Here is a 24,968-nt window from a genome sequence, read left to right on the forward strand (position 1 = left end):
TGACAGAATCACAAGAACCTAACTGTTCTTTCAACTGACTTCACGCAACTGTTTCTAAAACACTGTCTGTTGATTTCTTCTGTACTACTTCTGCTTGGCCTCCCAGCTTCAGCCGTCAGACTGAATTAGGCGGTCATTATAGCGTGTTTATATTCAGAGTTAAAAGCCAGTGCTAGGATCTTTATTAACATTTTTAGTTTTTCTGTGTGCAGGCGTGTCACTAAGTGAGTTTAACTTTTTTTTTTTGAATGGCATTGTGTTTTTCTATCCCCCCACTTGCCTGTGTATTTTATTTTACCTGGAAGTGTTGCAATATCTGTCATTTACCATGTGATGTTTTGGTCTTGTAACCTTTATACTCTTTTTTTAATCTTCCAATTTGAAGTGGTTTATTACATACTGGACTATATTTGTATCATGTTGGCCCATCTTCCTAAATACGAACACTGTGGAGGTAAAAATGTGCTTATGACTTTTCATGTGTACACGGAAAAATGTGACAGGTATACATGGTTAGATGAAAACAGTATGAGATTTTGAAAACTGGAATCTTCAAAATAATGGAAAATAAAAACATTCCAAAACTACATATACTCTCTCTGGTAAAACCTTATGGAAGCTTTTACAACAACAAAATTCCTACTTAAAAAAAAAAGTACTTAGAACTTCATGAAAATCTGAAACTGCTGTAAAGTACTTAAAATCAACAGAACTAGTTAGTCTCACACCACTGAAAATTCAATATAGCAAAGACTATATGAAAAAACAGCACATACTGTTGTCCTAAAATGTGTTCAAACCCAGGCTGGTAGTTTTATTTTAGAAAAGATCTTAATATATCATGATTTGTGCATCATGATTTCTGTGAGTTCATAGGATGTCAGTGTAAAAAAAAAGAAATATTTTAAACACCTTTTAAAAATATTGTACACATGGAACATAAGTACATTTTTACCTCCACCTCAGACTATGTTTAAAACAAAACACAACATTACAAACACTTGCATACTATCAAGTTTCCAGATCAGATTTCAACTCCTGTATCCCAAGAATACCCGAGCTGTTCACTTTTCAGTTGACACTGGTAATTGCATGCAAACTGCAGGAGGTTTATAAATCCATTTTCCCAGACCCAGTTAACTTTCTGAAATAGCCTGCAAACTGTAATAGAGCTTTCCAGGAATGCACTTTCTAACTCCATTTCCTGTTGTATTTAAAATCCTGCCAAAGGAACATTTCAAAGCAGAACGCAGGATGTGAGTGTATGATGTAAAGTTCATTGAAGGCTTCCAAAATCACAGAAGTAGACATACTAATTTAAAAATGAGATGTGAAATTTTTTATTGAATAAATATGGACTATGGCATTCAAGCGGTTCTAAAAAATAGTGCTAACAGTGCTGCAAGTCCCTGAAGATTTGCTTTTTATTTTACATAAAAGTTTGTTATTGAAGTAAGGCAAAACTCCTCCTGGAATTGTCTTCCTATCACTTTGTTCCCTGTAATATTTGGAGTAAAACAGGTTTTGAAGAAAACGCCTTTAAATGACAAAGGCAGGGACTGGCACAATGAGGAACCACCCACTGTACAAGATCAGGTTTGAGACCATCTAAGGAACCTGAAGGTGCACAATTCCATGAAACTGGATGAGACTTGTCCACAGGTCCTGTGGAAACTGGTGGATGAAGTGGCCAAGCCACTCTGCATCGTATCTGAGAAGTCATGGCAGTTCAGCGAAGATCCCACGGACTGGAAAAGAGGCTGAGCTAGCCTCTTCCAGGTCTAGCACACGGCGGGCACCTCAGGAGCTGTGCCCTTTAGCTGGCCCCGTTACTCACTTCCCACGAACTCCAGCAACAGCACTGCAGCTGCCCGTCCTTCGGTTCGTTCAGTAAGTAACTCAGACAACAAATAAAAACTCTGTGGTTTTAGTGGCATTGCTTGACAAATAATCTAAAAAAGGTATCTGAGGAGCCTACCAGGCTTTTGCAGGGAGGTGTTAGCAGTTCTCCTCCAACAGCAGTCGCGATGCTTGGAAATGCCATTATCATTATACATGAAGAGAGAACAACAGCCACCCACCGGTGGGCAATAGAGGCACCTGGTGCACAGCTGCCAGCAACAGCTTCTGAAACTGACAGCATCTTCTCTCAATGTGGCAATGTAGATGCAAAGCTCAAAATGAATGACAATGCAATCTTGTGACATGCCAGAGACTCCCTCCCTCATAAAATGAATAAACAAGCATTTATACAACTAGGAAAGTAAAATCCTGCCTATCTCTTGCTTTACCAATACCATTTCCTTCTGAAACCTGCACACTGGCAAGGAGAAGCTGCATAAATGGGTTGTATTTGGACAACTGCTTTTTTTCCCCCAAGTGACTGAGCAGAAAGTTGCAACTGGATGTTGGATTCACTGAGCAACTTCTGGAAGGAAAAACTGGTATGCAGCGAATTTGTGAATGGAAGAAGCTGTTCTGCTACAGAGGCATAGGTGCAGAGCAAACAGTCTTCAAAGTACACAGAAACGGAAGGAAAAAGAGCATGGGCTGACACGAACATATGACTAACTTCTGCAAGCACCAGACTTGACAGAACTGGGCGTATCGGCCAAGCTAGCCACCAAGATAATGTTCAAAACACATTTAACAGGCACTGAGCTTTCTTTTTTCTGTTTTGCTGTTTTCCGTAGTATTCTTTTTTGCTCAGAAATACATGGTTTTCCTAGGACTTTTAACTGTGCTTCCCTATTTGGCAAAAGAGGCCTGTAGAGACCTAAAGGTCTGCTTCTGTGCTTAGGGTCAAGTTTTGCTGTAACCCTTCTGAATTACTGCCACCAAATGTGACCTTTTTCATAGTGAATAATAATGCTTCAACATTTTGTGGGTGTTTTGTGTGGTTTGTTTGTTTGTCTTTTTTTTTCAGGGGAGGGGGGTTATTGGTGTGTGGGTTTTTTTATGTAAGCCATCACCTGTGTTTAACAAAACAATTTTAAAAGAACAAATCTTCTGGGAAAAAAATCTGCAGGATGCTTAAGGAATTTAATGCAGATGTCCAATCAAAGGTAACATTTCTATTGTAATCACAGGTCAGTGCTAGTTCTCCTATTTTCCTACAAAAAGTATGTTTTGAATAATGCTACTCATGACTCCTTTTAGAAGATTTATTTCTGAGAGCAGCTTTCATTTTACATACAGAATTAAAGTCTGTGATTACTACTGAGAACATATAATTACAAAAAAATTTAACACCTATTTTCAGATGGTCCCCAGATTTCCCCCACCCATCCCCACCATCCCACTACCATGTTATTTTCATGTAAGAAGCAAAGAAATACTACACCATATTATTTTAAGGTAGTTTGAGTTTAAATTATACTAGCTTGAAAGCATATCTCATTTTTGAAAAATGTTATTTTAATCCCTCTGCAACTCTATTTTTCTTCAGACTTAGAATTGATTAAAACAAAACAATGCTTTGTCCAAACCTGCATTCTTTTCATGATTTTCGCATCCTTCCATTATCATCCTAAAATACTGTACTCTTACAATATGGAACTCTCTAATCAGTCCTGACATGCATCTACTTTTTACTTGGCCCAGCACCAGCAAACACAGTCGTGCTCTACTACACATCATTTCTCTCCATAACCTCTCTTTTCCTTTGGGTAACATACTTCATTTCAAAACATATTTTCTGCTATAAAGTAAGACTACAGGCTTCTGTAAGGGTTAAATTAGAGGCTGAATAATTGATGCACAAGCAGAATTCTGGTTTAGTTCACAAATACTGCTTTCATTCAATCTGAATTTTGGCCAAACCAGCTGCAAAACTAAGCTTTAGTCTGCCTCATCAATTGCCATAGCCTGTTATTGAAATCTTCATTGTTTTATAAAAGAGCTAAACTTGAGAGTATGTTCCAGGATCAATGATTCTTCAGTTTTATCAACTTCTGTGATATTTAACAAAAATCATTAAAAAATAGGTAAAACACAAAGTCTAAATATTATTTCTGTTACAACTGTCACCATTTCAGAACTCAGCCCAACACCACCAGTATGGTGCTAGAGAACAGAGACATAATTTTCCAGTACCACACCACTGGAAAAGCAAAAGATACACATGTATTTTTCTAATAATGCTAATAATAGTGTGCAGAGGCACATCCTTTCAGATGGCAAGGCTTCTGCCACCAGACCAAAAAAAAAAATTTAAAATCCCTATTACAGAGAATAGGAACACTGAAAACTATGTATAGCTTTCCTTGGCCAATGGGTTTGATCCAAAATCCATTAAAAAGAGTTACCCTGCCTCTTATTTTAGATGAGGTGCCAGTAGCCTTAGCAACATACTAAATTATGTGCAATTTTTGGGCTCTGGTTTTCATCCACCACGCTGAAACCCTAAAGATGAAACTTTAACTTCATGTTACAGATCTCTCTTCTTGACAAGAATATTGACTATACATCTGTTTTGTATACAGATTTCTAATAAGTAACAGAAATGTCTCCTTCACCCATCTTCTCCTCTCTTGCAAAAGAAAGCAAGCTGTTCCACTCCGCAAGAGACAGCATCCACTAGTTGTAATTTAATCATATTGTGTCATTTCACACTCAGTTTAGACACAGTCGTGCTGGTAAACGTACATCATGGTAGACAGAATCTTCCTCTAATTATTCTAAGGAAAATGTTTTGGAAATACCTGATTAAAAAAAAAAAAAACCAAATAAAAAACAACAACAACAACGGAATTAAGCTTATCACTTCTTTATGAACTTATATAGGAACAGAATATGACATGATCCTGGGTGTTATTCCACAAAAGCACTCCAGTTTGGAGGACATCAACAATGCGTACCTTCAGCATGTCACATGCTGGTGGTTCAAGAAGAAAAGAACTGGTTGCAGGATCACTTGGGACTGAAGTTCTTTTACAGAGCATTGTAAAATGCAGTGGATGTTCCCAGAAGTGAATACAAAATGTGCTATTAATCCTTTTTCTAGACCAGAATGTCTTTATGTTTATACTGGGCATCAAATTTACATGGGAGTTCTGATTTTTACAAATAATGCATCCATAATTATATTACTGCATGACAATAACTAAAGATATGTATTTGAGATATCTATAAGGTCTTAATCCACCTGGGAAGTGATGCTCATGAAACAGTTTTGTGTTTACAAAAAAAAGCGGCATCAAAGAGTCTGCTTACACTAACACATGTACTTTCTTCCTATGATGCTGAGCCGGGGGAAGAAATTTAATAATTCCATTAAGAATTCATACACATAATGAATTAATGTCTTTTCTAAAACTGTGTTTTGAGTTCTGTTTTTCCAACAAAAAAAATGTGAATAGCAAAAGAAAAGTAACCTTTTCCCAAGGCTTCAGAGCCCTGAGTCCTTAGAGCACGTGGCTAGGATGTTTAGGGCTGTGTATTGTTACTGCAGCAAACAGTAACATGCATTAGCCACAGAAACAAGCATGTACATTTTATGAATAATGCAACAGACAGGTAAAACTGACACCACAAGCTGTTGACAGGTGAGGCAGAAACTCCCTCCAGGCAACAGGGACTGAAACCAGGAAATCGTATTTTTGAGCTGCATGCATCCTTTCCACAGGGCTCCATCGAGACAGGCTGGCAGCCACACACATCTTGTAAAGTTGGTACTTCATTTGCACATTAGGCACAGCAGCTAGCTGAACAAACAAAGCATGTTGAGTCAGCAGACAGCCTGGTCAGACTAGGGCACATTCATTGCCTTGCGTCTGTTTTTTAACCAAAAAAGATTTGCACAAAAATAGAAGACAGGGGTCACCATTTTTTACAAGTGCAGCATTACTTGTAACATTTTCCAAGATGAAATAACTTTGGCTTGCCAAATATCGAACTTTAGTCTGGTGCCTAACGGAAATCTCTTTTGATCACTGCCTCTCCACCAGTGACTGACACATTACAGGTTCTCGTTAAGAAATTGAAAAGAATGATAAGTGCTTTTTGCCTTGAGAAGTCCATAAAAACAACTTTTTTGTCAATATTGTTAAACAACATTAAATACTTAGGAACCGAAGAAAAAAGGGATTCTTTTTTTTTTTTCATTCAATTATGTAAACAGATCAAGAGACACTTCAGTTCTTTTGTTTAGGAAAATCTTTAATACTTTGTTTGCTTTGTTGTCAGAGATAACATTTTTTCACTCAGGTTAAAGATAGACCTTATGGCACTTGTTCAGATAAATTATCGAAATTCCAAGCCTGATGTTTGACCTTAATCAGTAGGACCAACCAAAGGACTTAGATATATCATTTTCTTGTGCCAATTTATGTTAACTTTTGCTACAGGGTGTATATAAAATTAAACGTCAGTAAAGGCAAGAATAAAAGCTTCATTATATTTGCTCTGAACTACATGAAACTCACTAAAAATTCTGATTAAAACTCCCTCAAAGCAGAACAAGAAAACTTTCAATGCATCAAAATGTAAAACGTAGAAGAAACTTGAGTTTACAACACAGTAGACTGTTATCATGGATAAAAACACAGAAAATCTACTTATGTTAAAAGTTTTCCTGTTCTGTTAAACACCTTTTGTGCCACGGTCAGCAATGCAATAAGCAGGTTATGCACCTAAGCAGGTCTTCCCTGTAACATATTTAAATCCCAGCAGGCAAGTCTGGCCTCTGGCAGTCAGTGTGAATCATCACTGACTCCAAACATCTCTCTTGCAGATAAAACTTCGCTTACATATTTTGACAGCAAGCTTTTTCTTTGCTTTGTAGCTACCACAACTGAAATAAAAAGAAGACTCAAACAAGCTTATACTATCTTTAAATGAGTGTGCACCTGATAAATTAATGACAACACTGGTTATTCTAGATGGAATGGTACAATGACAGCCACAAAGATCTTCCACATTTCAATTTCCTTTCCCCTTAAGAGGGAAAATACATTCACACTGCAGTACTATTTTCAAACACTGCCAAGTCACACTGTGGGTATTACTGTGGTTGGAGGGTGTGGTGGGGTGGGGTTTTTTGTATTTTTTTTAAAATAAACCAACATTTTTTAGTATGAAATGTCAATTTTGTAGTTAACATTCAGCAAAATGTATTGGTCTGTGTTTGGAAATTGAAATGGCTAGCAAGCTCACAAACTGGCAGTAGTTCATCTCTTACACAAATACACACATTTGCCACAACAAATGTGAACTTTTCCATGTTCTGACCCTAAGCCCATTTATACTTCTGTCACAGAATGGTGAAGGCTGAATCCCCATGTGGCTGTGGCCACACACACCCTTTGGGCAAGAGGTTTCCCTCCTAATTGTGCACAGACACTGTGGTCAGACACCAGACATGGCAGTACATAACGTAGTACCAAACTGCATCGCAGTACATGACTGCGGGGACAAACCACGAGGTGCTCAGCTTCAAAAGTGAAGGTTTTGAAAGCAAAATGATGCCCATTCACCTGAAGGTTTAGGTAGAAATCTTCAGAAGATCCCAGATACGTCCCATGGCACATCTGTGCATTAAGCTGAATTGCCAAATGGCCACCTACATTCTCTTTTTCCAAGTGATTACCAGGAAAAAAAAAGGCTTCTTTTAGGTCTAATCTTAAAGAAACACTAATCCATTTCATTCCCTCATGACCATATCAGCACCTGTGCTGCCTCGTTAACCTCACCAACAACATTCTAGCCAAGAATCTCATGCTTCAAAAGCATCTAGCTCCATGTATGTACTACTTAAACTGAAATAATATTCATGGCAACAGTAAAACAAAAGTCTGATAAAAATCTGATAGCTGAGATCCCAGAAGGCAAGCAGTGCTAGATGTCTTCCTCAGGCTTTTTTTAGAAGACAAAATACTGAGCTGTCACATCTACACCTAAACACTCTCACGCTCCCAAACTTTAACAACAAAACTAATAACTTACCAATAACAATTAAAAAAAAAAAAAAAAAATCAGTCTCCAGATCACAGGTGATCTCAGCAGAGCAACAGCTATCTCAATCCAAGTAGAACTCAGCCTGAAAACCATTCAGGTGGTGCCCCAGTAATGTGAGAACTCCACAGAATGCCAGGGTTATCAGGCCACCACCTTCTCAGTAACATTTCCCCAAATTAGAAACTGGATACGCTAGGTCACTAGTTGGCAAAACTCCCAGCCTCAAATGATGGCCTGTCAGACAAGAGAGAAGTTCTTTCTTCCACCTCCTGCACTACAAACAGGAGGGACTGACGGTCTCTGGAGAGCGGAATTGGCACTTCAGCAAAGAAAAATGGCAGGGACATACTTTTATTTTCTGTAGAGCACTGCATTCCGCAGCAAACCAATTTCTTCAGAATTCATGAAATGAGTCTTCTCTTCAAAATACTCCACTTCATCTATAGCTATGTAATGTACTTCACTGGAATTATGAATTGCAACAGGAATTCATTAGGAATGGTGCAACCTGATTATTGAGGTGATAAAAACCTCACAGTTAACTCTGTTGCTAAGTATCTTTTAAGTGTTGATCTCTTCATAATAATTGGGTTGGGATGGGGGAAGGTGGTAGAAGATGGAGCATTAATAAATGGTCAATAGAGCTTTTTCTAATAGACTTTCATGGAATAAAAACAGCCATTTCTAAATCGGGTTACAATGTCAAGAATTTCTTTGCTCACTTACTTCCCTTTGCTTCCCAACCTTACAGATGGCCCACTGCTACAAGAGCTCCATTCACACATACCATGATAAACATAGTGCCATGGCCAAACATGATCATCCTATGTATCTTTATTTTACCCAGTCTCTTATTTTAGCCAGATCCTAAAATGCTTATGTGGCTCCCAGTGGTAACGTAAATGCCCAAACCCCTGTAAGGAGGCTGATTCACAGGAGGGAGATGTGATCTCTCCTTTGCATCATGGGGGATGAATGCCCTGCAGAACATCTTGTGGCTGTAAGCACCCTGAGACTCCAGAGTACAGAACCTGATGTACATCTTCACTTTTCCGTCATGACAGCCTAAGTATATTTCCAAGAAGAAACAACTATGTAGGACCAGCCTCACCATAACATGGACTCAAAACACCCTGGGATGCCCATCAGAGACCAGAATGAGCAGGTGCATCCTGAAATGCATCTGTGCAATGTACAACAGATCACCATCAAAGACAACAATGCAAAAGAAAACGGCATCAAAGTAATTGACACTGCTTAAAATTCAGATAACCTTAACTAGGCTACGGTCCATTTTTACTTACAGAAACTGGGGTGTCAAATTTAACTTAAGATGAGGCTATAAAGCCTTTTGGAACAGAGATTCTCCTGAAATGCCATTTTATAGAGGCACACTGTGCCAGTATACTTCAAGTTAAACATTTACTAGACACTTGAGAGAAACAGAACACCAATATAACTAGGGGAAAAGAATCTCTTAGATTCTATACAGAGGTCACATATATGGAATAAAAGTCAATCAGGCTATTGTTCTGAAAAGCAGAAGTATCAAAATCACCCAAAAGAAAAAACAGAAAAAAGAGCAAGATGCTGACTCACTTTTCAAAATCAAAAAACCTACAAACAAACAAACAGCCAAAACTAAGCCAACCCACTCATATTCTTAAAGAAGCCCTGCTTGTTAAAATCTATTAGGGTGAATCAACTTGATTTGGGACGATTTACTAGGATTTTTTTCCCCAACAGAGCTGAAATTATCACCCTTGGTACAGCAGGAAACAGTAGAAAATAATGCTTAGTACAAATATGTTTAATTCCATTAGCTATGTAGGGGTTTTTTTGCTTTTGGGTAAAAGCATGGTAGCTACTAGAGACTGCACATAAAACAGATTTCGTAAAATTACAGGATAGGTTAATGTGAAAGCATGCACAGTTAATTCTTTTTAATGTTACTAACATGGCAAAACCTCATGACTTATACAAAAAGTAAAATAAAATATTTATTGAAATGGCAAAATAATTTGTACTAGGTCCCAGAGAAATTTACAGGAATGGCACATACTCAGGTATAGTTTTTGGCATCTATAGATCTGTGTTTTCAGATAAACTTCACTGAAGTAGAACTGGAAACCAAGCCTTTATCTTAAACAAGCTTGTTGAGGAGACTGGACTACTAGTCTAGTAAACTTGAAAGCTGGCTTGTGGTGAGGGAAACCAGGATGCTGGATGAGTGGGACAGGGGGAAAGTAGACGGTACTACATCAAAGTGTCATCAGACTGACCAATTCTGCTAGGCAAAATGGAGACTGTGCGTATACATTGACTTTCTGCCTTAAGATCACCGATCTGTCATTGTAAGACAGCCATGGGGCAAGGAAATACATCTTCCTGTCTAAATCTCAAACATGTACAGCACCAGAAATTGTTATCAGGGAAGAAAATACTCAGCCACACTTGAGAATTCGGCTTATGAATATTGGGATATCTGACAAGGTTTGGGGGGCATCTGACTGTGAAACAGCCAGCTCCTCCTCCATAGCAGAGGAGCAAGGTTTGCAAGGACAAAATAAGAGCTTGTGTCACAGTGTTGAAACGTGGACTTGAAGATGAGGTAAGGGGATGTCTAGAAGGCACCAGGCCAACAGGTTGGTGAAATCCTTGATGCAGCAGAAGCCAATGCCTCACAGGCCACCTGGACACCACACAGCTCACCTCTCCCACCAGGGGAATCGGCCACCTGTACAGCCACGGACCAAGCAGACACGGTCACCTGCAGGTCTGTGCACACCACCCCCACCCTGCACCACACAGGAGCCAGACATCACCATTGCCTTGTCGAGGAAAGGTGCAATTTGGACTGAAGGTGATGAGGAATTGCTGTGAGGACAGCAAGCCAAGCCCAGCTAAAACTGGGATGGACACCTTCAGCTCTCCCTTCTCTCTTCGCCTGACAGCTTGCTGGTGGTGGTGCAGGGCCACCTACTACCACAGTAGGTGCAATTCACCTGCTGTTTCCCGAGCACTCCTGAGCAACACTCACAGCATGGGGCAGAATAAAATCATCTCACAACCTACCACTTCAACCCTTCTGTTTACATAAAGCAGACACCAGCCCAGGAAAAAGCAGGCATAAATCAGAAATAACCTGACTGCCAGCTACAGCAATGTATTTGAAGCATACATAAAGACTAAAGGGCAAGCACCCAAGTTATGCAGGAAAATGATCCTCCAAAATTTGAAACAAGGTTGTCAAGAATTTGCACCTTCACACAACATGAACAAACTTTCCACATAGCGTTTCCCAAACGTCATGACAAACAGAGCTAAACTCAAGCAGCATCACTCTAGGTTATCATTAGTAAATGAAGTATAAATAAAGCCACTTAACAGACCACAAGCTTCATCGCGGCACTTAGCTTCCATTTCAGAAAAGGCTGAGCAGTTTTGGATTTCTCCAATAATTGAATGTGTTTTGGAGGCCAGCAGAGAAACACAGCCAAATCAGGAGACCTCAGAGCCATTAAATAATTTCACTTTTGAAATGCGCTTAAATAATATTTCAGTGTGAAGAAACAGACATCTTTACTGTGCACCACATTCCTGCCATTCCAACCTGTCCACAGGTTCCTGTTCATGTTCTTTTTCCTCTGTATACAGAAAGCCTTCTTTCTCAAAAGGCACATTGCACAGGGAAATTTCAAAGCAAGTTACATTTTCAGGTGACGTGCTTGAAAGTTTAAATTGTTGAAAATACACTGTCCTTTAAAGAAAAAAAGAGCAGCAGAAAGACATAGACCAGATGGCGTGGGAGGCAAAACAAAACAGCACAAGGGTTATTAAATTGCATCCTCTCGGAACTATCAACTGGCCAAGAATCAGCAACAGGTTTCCAAGTGAGTCTGAATATTCAGGGCTGAAATCCTGGCCCTAAAACCAGCTGCAAAATCACTATCAAAAGAGTGACATTGTAAATATAGGAGGGGGGGGGGGGGGGGGGGGATGGAAGATAATTTATTTAGTGCTTGCCACAGTCACAACAGTATATTGGAATCCTGCCATCTTTCTGACAGGAGAATATGAATGCTGACTTCTATGCAGACTAGACTCCCCTACCAAAAATATTCTTGTACATGGAGTGTCACAATAGAGAAAAATCCGTAAAGAACACTTAAAAATTTCAAAAGCATATGCTTTTTCCAATGAAAGCTGCAGATGCTCTGTAATTCTAGAGTCACTTAAATTTAACAATCAGTTTAAAACATTCAAGTTAAAAAATTTTGGCAAAACTGCACATCATACAGGTGTAAATGTTTCCCAAATTTGCAAAATGCAACATGAATTACACCACTTCATATTTACTGGAATGTAAAGAACTAGTTTCTCCCTTTTGCTTTTAGACTCTGAACTGCACAACTTGCTGTTTGCTGGTAACAGAGAAAGGTGAGAAAACTTAGGAAAGGTTGAGGACTAGAGTAATAAACCTGAAACCATTATAAAATTTGTCAACTTTTCAAATAAATAGATGGGCTAGGAGGACATTGGACTTAACTATATTAGGTAAATATAATGGCAGCTCAGATCTTGCAAGTCTAGGGCAATTAGGAAGAGGAGTGGTTTAAATAGAACAAGAGCTCTTGAGGCTAGACAACACTTCAACAGATCTTGCTGAAATGTAGTTAAAGTATACAATGCAAATAAAAGAAATCACAAAAGGATACACTGCCTGTAAAGGGAAAGGGCTTAGGTCAGGTATTATCAGTAATTACAGCTATATAACCTCATCTTCAAAGCATTAAACAATAAGGATGCTCAGCTTCCCACTGACTCCAAAGTATTGTTCCCATTATGCATACAGAGAAATGAAAAGTTTGGGTGGAAACCTCAGGCTGTCAAGTCAGTCCACATGAAATCAAGCATTACAGGCAGAAGTTTGACTCATACTTTTTTGAATTCAAAATTATGATTCTTGAAAGTTCAGAAAAAAGGAAAGATGAAAGACATTGTAAAGCAGAACTGCCAAAAGAAACAAACAAGACTTCAGTGAAATCTGGTCTTCCTTTGGGTGTTTAATTTATAAGGTAAAGGAATCATAGGTGAGTAAGTCCAAGGCTGAAAGGAAAGTGTACTATCCCAGGGCCCTAAAAACAAAAGACGTGTGGGAAAAGATGTTTATTTTCAGCATGTCAGTTATTTTCTTTTAAAAATCCAAGAAGCTATGGGAAAAGGTAAGGTTAATGGACCATCTTGGAATTCAGGCTTTCTTTAAGCCACCAGGAATCAGAAGTTATTTCTGCTGTCAGTCTGGATGGGTACTCAGAAAGGAAAGTTTGGGAAAGGGTATCTCTGAAATAAAGCTCAAAAGAATTCAACACTTAATATTGTTAGCCCTTCTTGAGTGGGGCCTGGACCCTGTGAGGAACTGAAGCCCCTTCCAATCCTAATCATCCCTGATGGCACATATTTCTATTTCATTTGTCTGTTCAGTGTCTAGCCTAACTAATGCTCTACTGACTTTTTGTCATTCCTCACACTATTACATTTGGTCATCAGTTCATCTCCCAGCTGAACATCTGCCCCTTCAGTTGGCCACCGCTGTAAATCCAGCCCGTTGAGAACAACCCCACACACGGTCATCAGCAGGGCTCTGTGTCTGAGTGTTCCAGTGCTCTCCAAAATACTTCCCTCAGTAAAAACACAGAGATAAACCTGATCATAAGCAAACTGCTGTAAATCAAAGCAGACTGAAGACAGAAATTTCCTGTGATACTTTCTCCAGTAAGATAAAAAGCAAAACCAAGATCTAGTTTTAAATTTTGTCTCTACTAGCCTCACATGGGTAAGTGAACTTAGGAGTAAGTGGTAGAGGACAATACACTACTGAACTAAGCCAGAAAAACAGCCATTTAGGCAAATGAAAACAATCGCACTTCAGAGGAGCCAGTGCATTAAGCCATGCACTTAATTCTACGCATGCGAAAATCTACACATTCATTAGCATATCTACCACAACAGCATGAATTTGAGGCACAACACCAAATTTTTAAATTACCTTTCATTTTAATCAGTTTACCTTTAGCATCAAAAAAGAATTTCCATCCTGCTAGCAATCTAAAATACCCCACCTTTCTGATTTACACTTAGAAAAAACCAAAGGAAATAATGAACAGTTATAAATTGTAATCAACTAATCCAAACAAGAGCATTCAGGCATCCCTTAACTAAATGTTAATAAAAAGTCAAAAACATAGATATTTTCCAGTCCAGTAATAAGCAACTCCAAAGACATACAACAGTCCAAGATTAAATCAGTTCCTGTATCTTGATCAGTGGCCAGAGGAAAGTTGTTATTTACATCTGTATTTCTTCAACAGGAGGCCAGTTCGCCTGAACACAGACTTTCTAATCTAAAACATCTTCAGGAACTAGAAACATCATCTGTCAAGTCAAGAGACTCTAAATTTAATCTTTGTTTGATTGTTAATGAAAATCCTTAGTGTGACTTCATTGACTGTAAAAGAATCATGCCAACCTGCAACAGCTAAAGACAGGCATCACAATTTTTTTAGTATTACCCTGCAGCCAGCATCAGCCTCTACATTCTGTAATCATATAAACAGAATAAAGGATGAGAGGAAAAAAAGAACTGCAGAACAAGATGCGTTGTCAGTGTATGGCACTCCTGTAGTCATAGTATGCATAATCTCCCTTAGAGAAAAGGAACTGTCCTATCACTGCCTTTAAAGATGTGCATGTTTCTTGGTATGTGCTTCTTCCTGTAAATTAAAAAAAAATTGCATGTGCTTATTGTGATCAAGCTCCTTCTCCAAGGCAAGCCAAGATATTCACAAACACCCTACACACCTATGAAAACTACTCCTCTGAACTCCTGGTGCAGATGCTGCTTCCTTTCGACAGCAGCAGGATGAGTGCCTGGATGACATTTTAGATTTCTGGTCACAGCAAAACTCTCCACCACTCAGTCTCCTCTTTCAGACTAAACCCCTGCTCCTATACCCATAAAAATTTTAACTTCTTTCCAAGCCTGAAAGTCTGTCCTCCATGGAAGAACTTTAAAAGCTTGCTATTTACTGAGTGAATGATGGCTTAGGGAAATAATGATCAATCAATGGGAATCAAGTAGGTCAAGTACTTTAACTTCATCTTTGTAACGATGGAAGCTGGAAATGCTATTTTTTTAAAAAAATGCCCTGTGAAATCTGCTTTTTTCTGTTCCTCAAATTATTTCAAGCAATTATCTCAAGAACTTTCTAATCACTAGATACATTGATCAAAAATACACTCATTTTCTCTAAACGTATACCGCAAGTATATGTAAGTTTTATATAAATTACAATGGTTCCATGATTCAATTATTCTCCAACTGCACATGTACATTTTCCTATTTTTAATAAATCCATTTTAGCAAGAGAAGGTCTTAGACTCAGTCAGAACAACTGTTAAGTTTCCAGCTATGACATGCCTATTTCTCTCCTATGCTTTCTGTTTCAACCTGCAAGCAGACTTTTATATGTCACTTTACAATTCTGGTTGGTATTAACTTGTTCATCAGACTGCTCTAGAAACACTGTAAGATTTATGCTGTATTGTCTGTCCCCATTTTTTAACCGTAATCATTACGAATGAATCACGGCAGTAGGCCAAAGCTACTCAAATGCAGTAAGGTACATATACGCCAAGATATTTAAATGCAGTAAGAAGAACTTAAATTTCATATTTCCTTGGATAAAAATGTAAGCAAACTAGTTACTTTACTTCTACTTGAATCCAAATCAACAACAGAAATTTCTGATGCAGTGTTTTATTTCACCATTTTGACTCATTATTTTTAATTCTTAGAATTTTACCAAGTTCTCCATTAAACATCATAGTACATACATGCACAATCATACCTGGTGCCACATGTTCATGGACACACCGTACATAAACTCTTGCTCACACAAAAACATCTCTGCTCTCGGCACACTTCATTACCTTCCATCTGTCTGTTTTCTTATTTATAAGATAAACAAGACCACATCACTTTTTGTGCCATTTGAAAATTAAGTAATAGTTATAAAATTCCTTGACTTTGCAACAGGAGTTTCAGGAGGTGTTACTGACTCCACAAAACAAGATATCACTGTCACCTACAACTACGTCAGTATGTTGCAGCTCCCTGCTCTGTTTTAGATTTTGAACACTAATGGTTGTGGAAGTAACACAGAAATTCATACCTGACAAGTAAAATACTTCTCAGTTCCAATTTCATAAAGTCATACTTTAATCATGTAGGTCTGACTTTTTTTTTTTTAATATATCTTATTTGCAGGTAAAAAAAATATTGTATGTTTAGTGAAAAAATCTGGTTTCCTACAAAGTTAAAAACTAATTACCACCTTCAAAGAAGTATAAATACTAACTGAATTCATAAACTTTCACTCCCCACCTTATACAAGAGGTACAGACTGCCTCCAGAACACCACACTGCTCCTCATGTGATTTGGAATGCCATTACATGAGAGACAGACAAATGTCTGTCCTCACCTACAGCAGTCTTACACAGCATTGCTTTATTAATTGCTAGACTCCTACACAGAGGCCTCTAATTTGTCATACAATCTGCATGTGTGCATGAACTTTGCAAGCCACTAGCAAAACTGTTTTATTTGCAGCACTAATTATGAGAGATACATTTAGAAGAGTGTTAACTATATAAGATAACCGGTTTACAAGCAAAATAAAATGCAAAATGTGTTTATGAAACTAGTTCTTTTAAAGTTCATGTCAGCAGATGGCTACCAGGGGGGAAATGGCAGAACAGTCTGTAGATTTTTACAAAAATAAGTTTTGTAGGGTCTTAGTTCTGAACAACTCATGGTTCAGGTACCTTTATGATCTGGTCACAGGCAAGGTTGACTTTAGATGGTTAGGGTTCACTCATACTGTTTGCCAGGTCAATAAAACCATACAGTGAATTAGAAACCATCTTATTGCAAAAACACACACTAGAGTCAGGAAAACAAGTCTTCCTGAAGATTTCTTTTCAGTCAGAGCTATGGTCATACGAGTGAAAACATAAAATAAGAACGGAGACCAAAGCAGCTGTTGGGCGCTACACAACCAACTGCCCGACTACACCAAGACAGAAATCGGGACTTTGCAAAAATGGCTGTTCAGGTAACTGAAGTTTAAGTAAAATGAAGCCTCTCAGAATCCAGCAAAAAGTGATTTCTGTAAAGCTGAGCTGAGCTGGCGCTCCAGACCTAATTAAACATGGCCAATGAATGTTACACATATTAAACACAGCCACAGACAACACACTCCAAAGCGACTCCCACAGATGCCAGCTCCAAATACTAACAAGGATTTAGCACAGTATTTGATAAGACGCTGCTGAAAAAATTAGCTCAGGAACAGGTTCTTAGTCTTCAGCTACATTTTACAGCCTGCATATAGAATAAAAATATGAATTCAAACTTGGTTTCTAAATGTAAAATTTTCCTCCCTCTGATACATACTTGCAGTATTAATCTAGCCAAAATGCTTTTCCTACAGTAGAGGTCAAATTACATAAGTTTTGAGCAGTTCCAGGTACTCAGTTATTTAGGGGGTTACTAAAAGATAAAAATGGTTGCATTTAACTTTGACATATAATTTGAAGCTGAACTACTTCATTTGCTAGTTAAATAGCATTTTGCCCCAGTAGAGACTAAATTCACTACAGAGCAGAGAATTCTTACCACTTCATAAATATCTTGTTAACAGCTAAACTATGACCTAGGTAAGACACTTCATCACAAAACAGAACATTAAATCAACTAAACTCATTTTTGTTAAAGCAGCAAAACAAACTGTAGCCTTTACAGAAGGGAGGAGAACCCTGATGGTGGAGAGAATGATGACTAATAGTATAAATGGAAGTATTGGCTTTTTCCTCTCGGGACTCAGGAAGGATCCTTTCGAAATTGTGGTTTTAAATTAAAGACATCTGGAGGTCTCAAGTCTTGGTCCCTTTTGGACATTCATCCAAATCCCTAAACCACCACATATTTTAGAAGAACTTGGCAGCCTTTGCACAGAAAAGCCCAGGACTGACCTAACTGACTCAGAACTACCAAAGAGAGTGGTTTCACTAGTTCAAGGGGGGAAGGGGGGGGGGGGGGGAAAGGAAAAGAAAAAAAGAAAATAGAAAAAAGAAGAAGGAAGAAAAACAACAGACAGACACAGAAGGAAAAACGCCACATAGAAAAAAGGAAATAAACCCCACAAAGGGTTTGCATACATCAGACACGTACAAAGATAAAGAAAGTCATAATTTTCATAACTATGATTCTGACCTGAAGCAAAAAAAGCACATCTATTTTCCTAAATGAGCAGAGTCCATTATTGTTTCTACGCTATTATAACCCTCAAAGTGACAGGACCCGTAGATGGTAAAACTGGCAGTCACTCCCTTCATGTCTCTATCCGCTTTCAGTGTTTCAAATTAGGCAAGGTATCTGACGTTATCCAACCATCACAGCAGACACAACTTTACCTCCCTTCTTTTTCCTGAGCAAAACTTGCCACACAACCCACGGTGAAAGACACGGCCGTTGCTTACATCACACGTCCCGAAGAAGAAAAAAGTAACCACGGTACAGGGCAGGACTTTACCACACACAGCGTGGTGCTATGCTCGGTACCCTTGCCACCAGTTGTCGGCAGGGCAGCAGCAGGCATTTCTAATTCTCTGCCAGTCCACACTGATGAGTGCATTATACTTATACTTCCTATCACACGCCCTCACGTAACCCCTAACTCCATTTCCACACCCTACCGGCAATTATGTTCCTCATAATCTGGGTCACAGTCCAGTATCTCTGCTCAGACAAGCCCATCCACCCAGCCCACTCCCACCTCATCGGAGCTGTGGCCCCCATCTCACCCTTTCCTGGCTTTACTTTTCCATTCCACATAAAAGTATAGATGATGATACCAGAAGTTTCTCAGGCAACATCAGTTACAAAGGAGCGTGCTAATGGCTCAGTCACAGAAAACCATCTGTTTGGAGGTACTTCTCCCACCTGCTGTTCAGGCATAGTTTTTTTTCCAGACAGCTAGAAACAGCCACTATGGATCCCTTTGATCCACTTCCTACCATTGGTAGGCAACCCCAGCATACCTGTGAATTCCTAAGATCTAAAGTGCTAGGTAACGGGCAAAGAATTAGTCATAAAGAAAGAAACAGAAAAGAAAAAAAAAAAGTGAAAAAACAAGTACCAGAATGAAATACGCTGTAGAGAAAAAAAGAAAATCATAGGAACAGAAAAGTAAAATGAAGGAAAAAGACAGGATGATAGGAGTTACAGAAACTGAGGACAGCCCTGCAGAGACAATGACAAGTGCACATATTTGATCCTATATTATTTCTACAATCCTAAGCCTGTAATTTATTTCAGGTTAATATTAATGCTTAACACAGAAATTATATTGTACACTCCCAAATGTATAGTAGTTTTAGCTGCCTTTGTTTTGCAACACGCAACTACTCACACAATATAGGATTTTAAAGAGCAAAAGTAGCAGGAGTGAGTATGTATGAGTTTAAAGGATACAGTTTTAATCCATTAAATTGATGCAGACATGATATTAAGAGAGAAAGAGAAACTGTCATTTGCAAAAAGTTTTCTACAGACTGTCTGAACTCGCGGCTGGGGGCAGGGAGAAGGGGAACACAAATGAGTCTTTGAAAATAGTCAGGTCTGAACTCTGTCTTTCAAAGTGATGAATCTCTTCTCTGTTACAGCAGGACAACAAATCTTAGCACAGTTAGAGAAAGTCAGAGAAAGGCAAGTTGTTTAAGAAGAAACCACAGAAGCAGAGACTCAGACATGTCACAACGGTTTCTGCTGAGGGAAGTTTAGCTCCCAAGGACCGTAACCTGACAACTCCTATCTTGCACTGAATGATAGCATGAAGCTAAGGCACCAGTAGGAAATGGAGGTGGTAATTAGTTGGTGGGGAACTGTCCCACATGTCATTCTCAGAGGGGAAATATCAAAAAATTACATGATTTGACAATGCCAACTCATTGGAAAACCATAATGACGGTTAACTCCCAGTGGTTAACTTACATGAGGGAGTTTCACAAGTTTCAGTGTTATGGATATCTCCCTTACTGAACTCCACAGGCAACACCAAGGTATAAGGTGTGGCCAATACTCTAATCTTGGCAAACAAAATAAAATGTCAGAAAAAAATTATATGGAGCAGCTGGGAATAAAGATGCGTAACTCAGTGAAGACAGGTAGAAGGGTTTATATTTAAACCATTGCACTGGTACCAAATGGGGACTTGACAACAATCCTGCATGAAAGATCTGGAGTAAATCAGAACTTGAGCAATGCCATCCTGCCACAAAGCATCATTCTGCGAAATAAAAACAACGTCATCTGGTAAATAGAGGAAATAATCCTCTTCCTTTAGCCAGCACTTGTGCAGCCTAAGCTGGAATATGCCAGTTTTGGTTAGCACACTTCAATAAAGATGTTTTGGAGCAAGTCCAGTGGGGAGGAATGAGCATGACCATGAGATTCAGAAAGCATGATGTAAGAGGAAGGGCTGAGAAAACGGGAGGGGAAAGAGGTGACCAAGGAGATATGTCTACAAGGAAAAAAGTTAATTTTTGAAAACCGTTTCAAAGTTTGAGGAACTTTTTCAGAAGTCACAAAAAAAAAAAAACCAAACCCACAACAACAAACCCAAACAATTACAAGGGGTAGAGGAATAAACTGTAAGAGGAAACAATGCACTTAAATTACAACCTAGCATAAGCAAGCACTAAGCCTGCATGCTTGTCTGAGGAAGTCACTGAGTCTCTGTTCCTGTCACCTCTTCAGAACAAGTTGTGCCAGCTAAAGGTGATTCCGCCATGAAAAACAGATAATACACCCTCTCAGAGTCCTTTCTGATCCTTTTTTGCCCAGCCATACTGTGGTTACAGAAGATCCTGATCTTCCTAGAAAATATATATAAAGACTCTTGAAGAATTTCTACAGAGCCTAACACCACAGTACTGAGGTTTGATTTTCTGTTTATTTCTAGAAACAGTAAATCATGTGCCAATGGCCAGCACAAACAAAGATGACATCTCAAGTATTTCACTGATCGCTGAAGACTTGCCTGCAGGAAGAAGTTGCTATACATCTAGTTTATTCTGTGGTTTCACACTGAACTAGTACTTTCTCATAACCACCTCTGCGGACACAGTAAGTGTTCAGTAAAGGTGAGGTAACATTTTCCACTTTTGTAATTTTGAAAATGCAGTGTAAATCGACACCTTTGCTTTCTGCAGCCCTTTCCTGTGTAAACACATCCTCCCCAAGTTCCAGAATCAAAACTACTCCTAGCTTTAAATTTGGGTTTTGGATTACAAACCAGAGTAACTTGCAAAATCTGCCCTTCCTAAATCTACATGCTCCCATCTTTGACATAACGTCTTCATGAAAAAGCATGATGTCTTCAAAGCTTTTTCTATATTTGATATGTTCATAAGTGATACATTGACAAAGATAGTATTTTTCTCAAGAGCAACATTATCCAAAAGCTCTCTAGACAAAATTTGAAAGAAATATGGGGTGAATTTTTTTTCTTGTTGCTCTGAAAAACCACAGTATCATGAACTTTGTAGCAGATTCTCTATTACTTCCTTTAAGAAATGGATTTTTGAATCCTACTTCTACACTGACACAGAGAGAACAAGATAAATGTGAGACCAGCTTTAGAAAAACAGGTTGAATTACTATCTACAATTTCAGGTATTAATATCCAAATTCACTGAGTTTGCAAAACCAAGCATAAAGAATAGACTTGCCCTCACAAGATATTAACTACTGCTTCTGGTCTGGCTGGAAATACTTTAAAAAAAAAAATAATAATCAATCTGTTGCATTAAATTGCTTCCAGGCAGAGCTAGGAAGCCCAGTTATTTTTAAAGCTAAAACAACAGCAGACACATTTTCCTTATGTAGGTTTGGTTCAGATCCCGTTCAAGCTTGTAATTTTATCTACATAATACCACTTTCTCCTTTGTAAGGGATTCTGGTCTATCATGAAAGGAGTCATCATTAACCACCACTGTAACTACAATTTTTTAAATACTTTTTTAAGTTTAAGCTCATCCTTCAGCTACTGAGTTCCTAGGGTCCCACAAACGATTTTTATTTCCCATTCCCCAGAAAAGGAATTCCTTATGTAAACATAATTCTCTCTTGTTTCTCTGTCATAGACTCCTCCCCTTTTTTCTTTTCAACTTATGAAAAAAATGTTTCATGTCTCTTCTAAAGAAGCAGGATTTGTATTTGTCAGAGTTGTAAAATTTAAAAAGTGTAATTACAGCTAGATGCTACAAGACCCTTGTTATTTTCAACTTAGAATATTCATATAGCACACTGAAAGCCCCATAGACCTTTAGAACCTTCACAGAACTCTCCTTTTGTCCATTTCATTGTTTATTGTACCAAAAAATCTCCGTTGTATTATTACCACATTTAATTTCAAAAGATCATCCATTCTTACCTAGTACAATGCAATACAAAACACGCTGGAATCCTAAAATTCAGCTTAAGCAACAACTGTTCAAACACAAAGAGAAATGACAAATACTGTATGTGGTGAGAATAACCACCACCTGACAACTAATTAAACACTTGTTTGCAGACTAGACTTTCAAGGCAAGTGAGATTTTTCTTCATTAAATGGCACAGGTTCAGCTCAGCTCTGCAGAATCTGAATCTTAGACAGCCATCAGTTACAACTGTATTGTGGAAGTGTCTCTAAAATTTCTAGCCCACACAATTAAGTTATGTTGTTTCCTCATATCACGTTTACTATCTCCAGGAGTATAGTCCCACAGCAATTTAAACCACTTTGTGCTGGGGCTGCCATGTCCTCTCCCTCCCAGCCTTCCAGCCACCCAGTCTGGCCCCTTCCCTGTGCCAGCACTGGTGGTCCTGGGGACAGGAGGTAAGCCAGTTCAGGCAGCCTGGCCAGCAATGGGTTGGATTTTGCAGGGTTAATTTTAGTCCCGTCAGCTCTCTGATACGCAGTTTGGGTAGTTTTGCATTACTTGACAGTTACATCTCAGGGTAAGGACACCTCAATTTATGAACAAAAACGCTTCTCTAACACATTGGCAAAATGTGAAAAGCAATGCACACGTAGAATCAGAAACAAATTGTTGCTCCCTGAAATAACAGAGTATACGATATTATATTTGGGTTATCTATTTAAAATCCGTTGGCATAATCTTCATTTGCCTTTTTATGCTTTTGTTTTTTCAAGAAGAGATAAAAGTTTACTATATGCAGAAGCATTGCTGCCATGTCATTAACTCTAGTGTTGTTGGGTTTTTTCTATAGCACAATTCTGCCATGTCATTTTTCTAAACTAGAAACAAGCACAGTAAAACCATTTGTTAACTTACCTCCCAGAACACACACTCTCATTTTAACACCATAAAATCTCAGCATTCTCTTTACATTGTATAACTTCTTGCTAGAACTTTACTCTCATCAAATATGCAGAAAATTTTACAGATCACCAGGCCTTCTGCAATTTTCAAGCAGTTTTGTTTGTTATTGGTTCATACAAGAGATTCACAGAACCTATTTTAAAGTGACTCAGCTGCTATAGTCCTGGGCTGTCAAGTAATACCATTCTTCCCCCCACCCCCCGTTCCCTCATTTTCTCATCTTGATCTATTCAGAAAAACTTTTGATACACTCATAAGAGTAATGTACCAGGCAAGAGTGACGAATGAATGTTTCTAGAACTGTCTTTGGCTTTTTCCCTTCAGAGATGCCTTTTCTTCCAGTATGAGACCTTTACACTGTATCCAAAAGAACAAACCAGTGAGGTCCCACACCACCTTCATCTGATCTAAGGTGGCACTGCTGTGACACAGACCTCCTGTCCCTCAGTGTGCAGCCCCTTCTGCCAGCACTGGTGATCACACAGACAACTAGTTTTATCATAGCACCCTCACATGGGTTTACTGTACCAGTATTTTATTTATTTATATAACTGTACCCTACTGGAAACGCAGGAATTGACCAGGGTTAGTCAAGGATATATTAAAAGGTATTAAACAGCTTGCAATATGAGACAAAGGTTAGTAGTATGAGATCTATTTATTCTGATGGAGCCAGGGAGGAAAGAGAGCTCCTCTGCTTGTGCAGAAGCCTGCTGGTCTCATTAGTTTGCGCTGTTCTGTGATTCCTCTTTTAGACTCACGTACTATTAAATAATTTTTGTTTACAGTTCGTATGATATAGAAGAGAGTGTTTCTGACTAGTAGCAGTAACAATTACTGTTTACAACCACAGTTTATATACTTTTATTTTTTCCTAAAGAAACAGGGACAAAATTCTTCCTGTATTTTGCTGCATGTTATCTGTCCTCTAACTACTCTATAGTTGAATACGTGACTGCCTTATTACTTTGGTAAGAAATCAGTCCACTGATAAGTTTGATTTATGGTTCAACTAGACAGTTGTGTATGGTTTTTCGAAAAGTATTACTTCACGACTTTAGGAGAACTGCAACAGAATTTATCCTCTCTTATTACAACCTGTAAAGTAATTCTACTTACTTGCACATACCATGAAAAAAATAATATGAAGGCATTAAACTACCAAAAGCAAAGGAAATAATTTATAGAAGCCACTTCATCTCAAAATAATACTTACCAGATGAACTGTTAAATGAACAGCCTAGAGGAGTGTTGATGAGGACAAGGGTCAATAAATGGAGTTACGGAATTAAATGTTTATGCTGTTCATATAAAACAAGTGTCCAAACAGTGCAACTAGAAGACAGGAATCAAAGTTCAGTAGAGGTTTCATAGATATAACAATATACACATGGGGATTTTTCATTCAAGAACGAGTATCAAATGTGTATTTGTTGTTTCTCTTTCCAAGCTCACATCACCTGAAGTGGAAGTATCAAATCTAAAAGGTATTTAGAGC

The 24,968-nt window shown here is 38.4% G+C and overlaps 1 protein-coding gene across 1 annotated transcript in view; it reads right to left on the bottom strand.

Moving 5' to 3' along the window:
• ROR2 (receptor tyrosine kinase like orphan receptor 2) overlaps positions 1-24,968 on the bottom strand; it is a 154,380-nt gene that overhangs the window by 123,623 nt on the left and 5,789 nt on the right. The window lies entirely within an intron of this gene.

The sequence above is a fragment of the Falco cherrug genome, chromosome Z (assembly GCF_023634085.1).
Source record: "Falco cherrug isolate bFalChe1 chromosome Z, bFalChe1.pri, whole genome shotgun sequence".
Classification (NCBI taxonomy): domain Eukaryota; kingdom Metazoa; phylum Chordata; class Aves; order Falconiformes; family Falconidae; genus Falco; species Falco cherrug.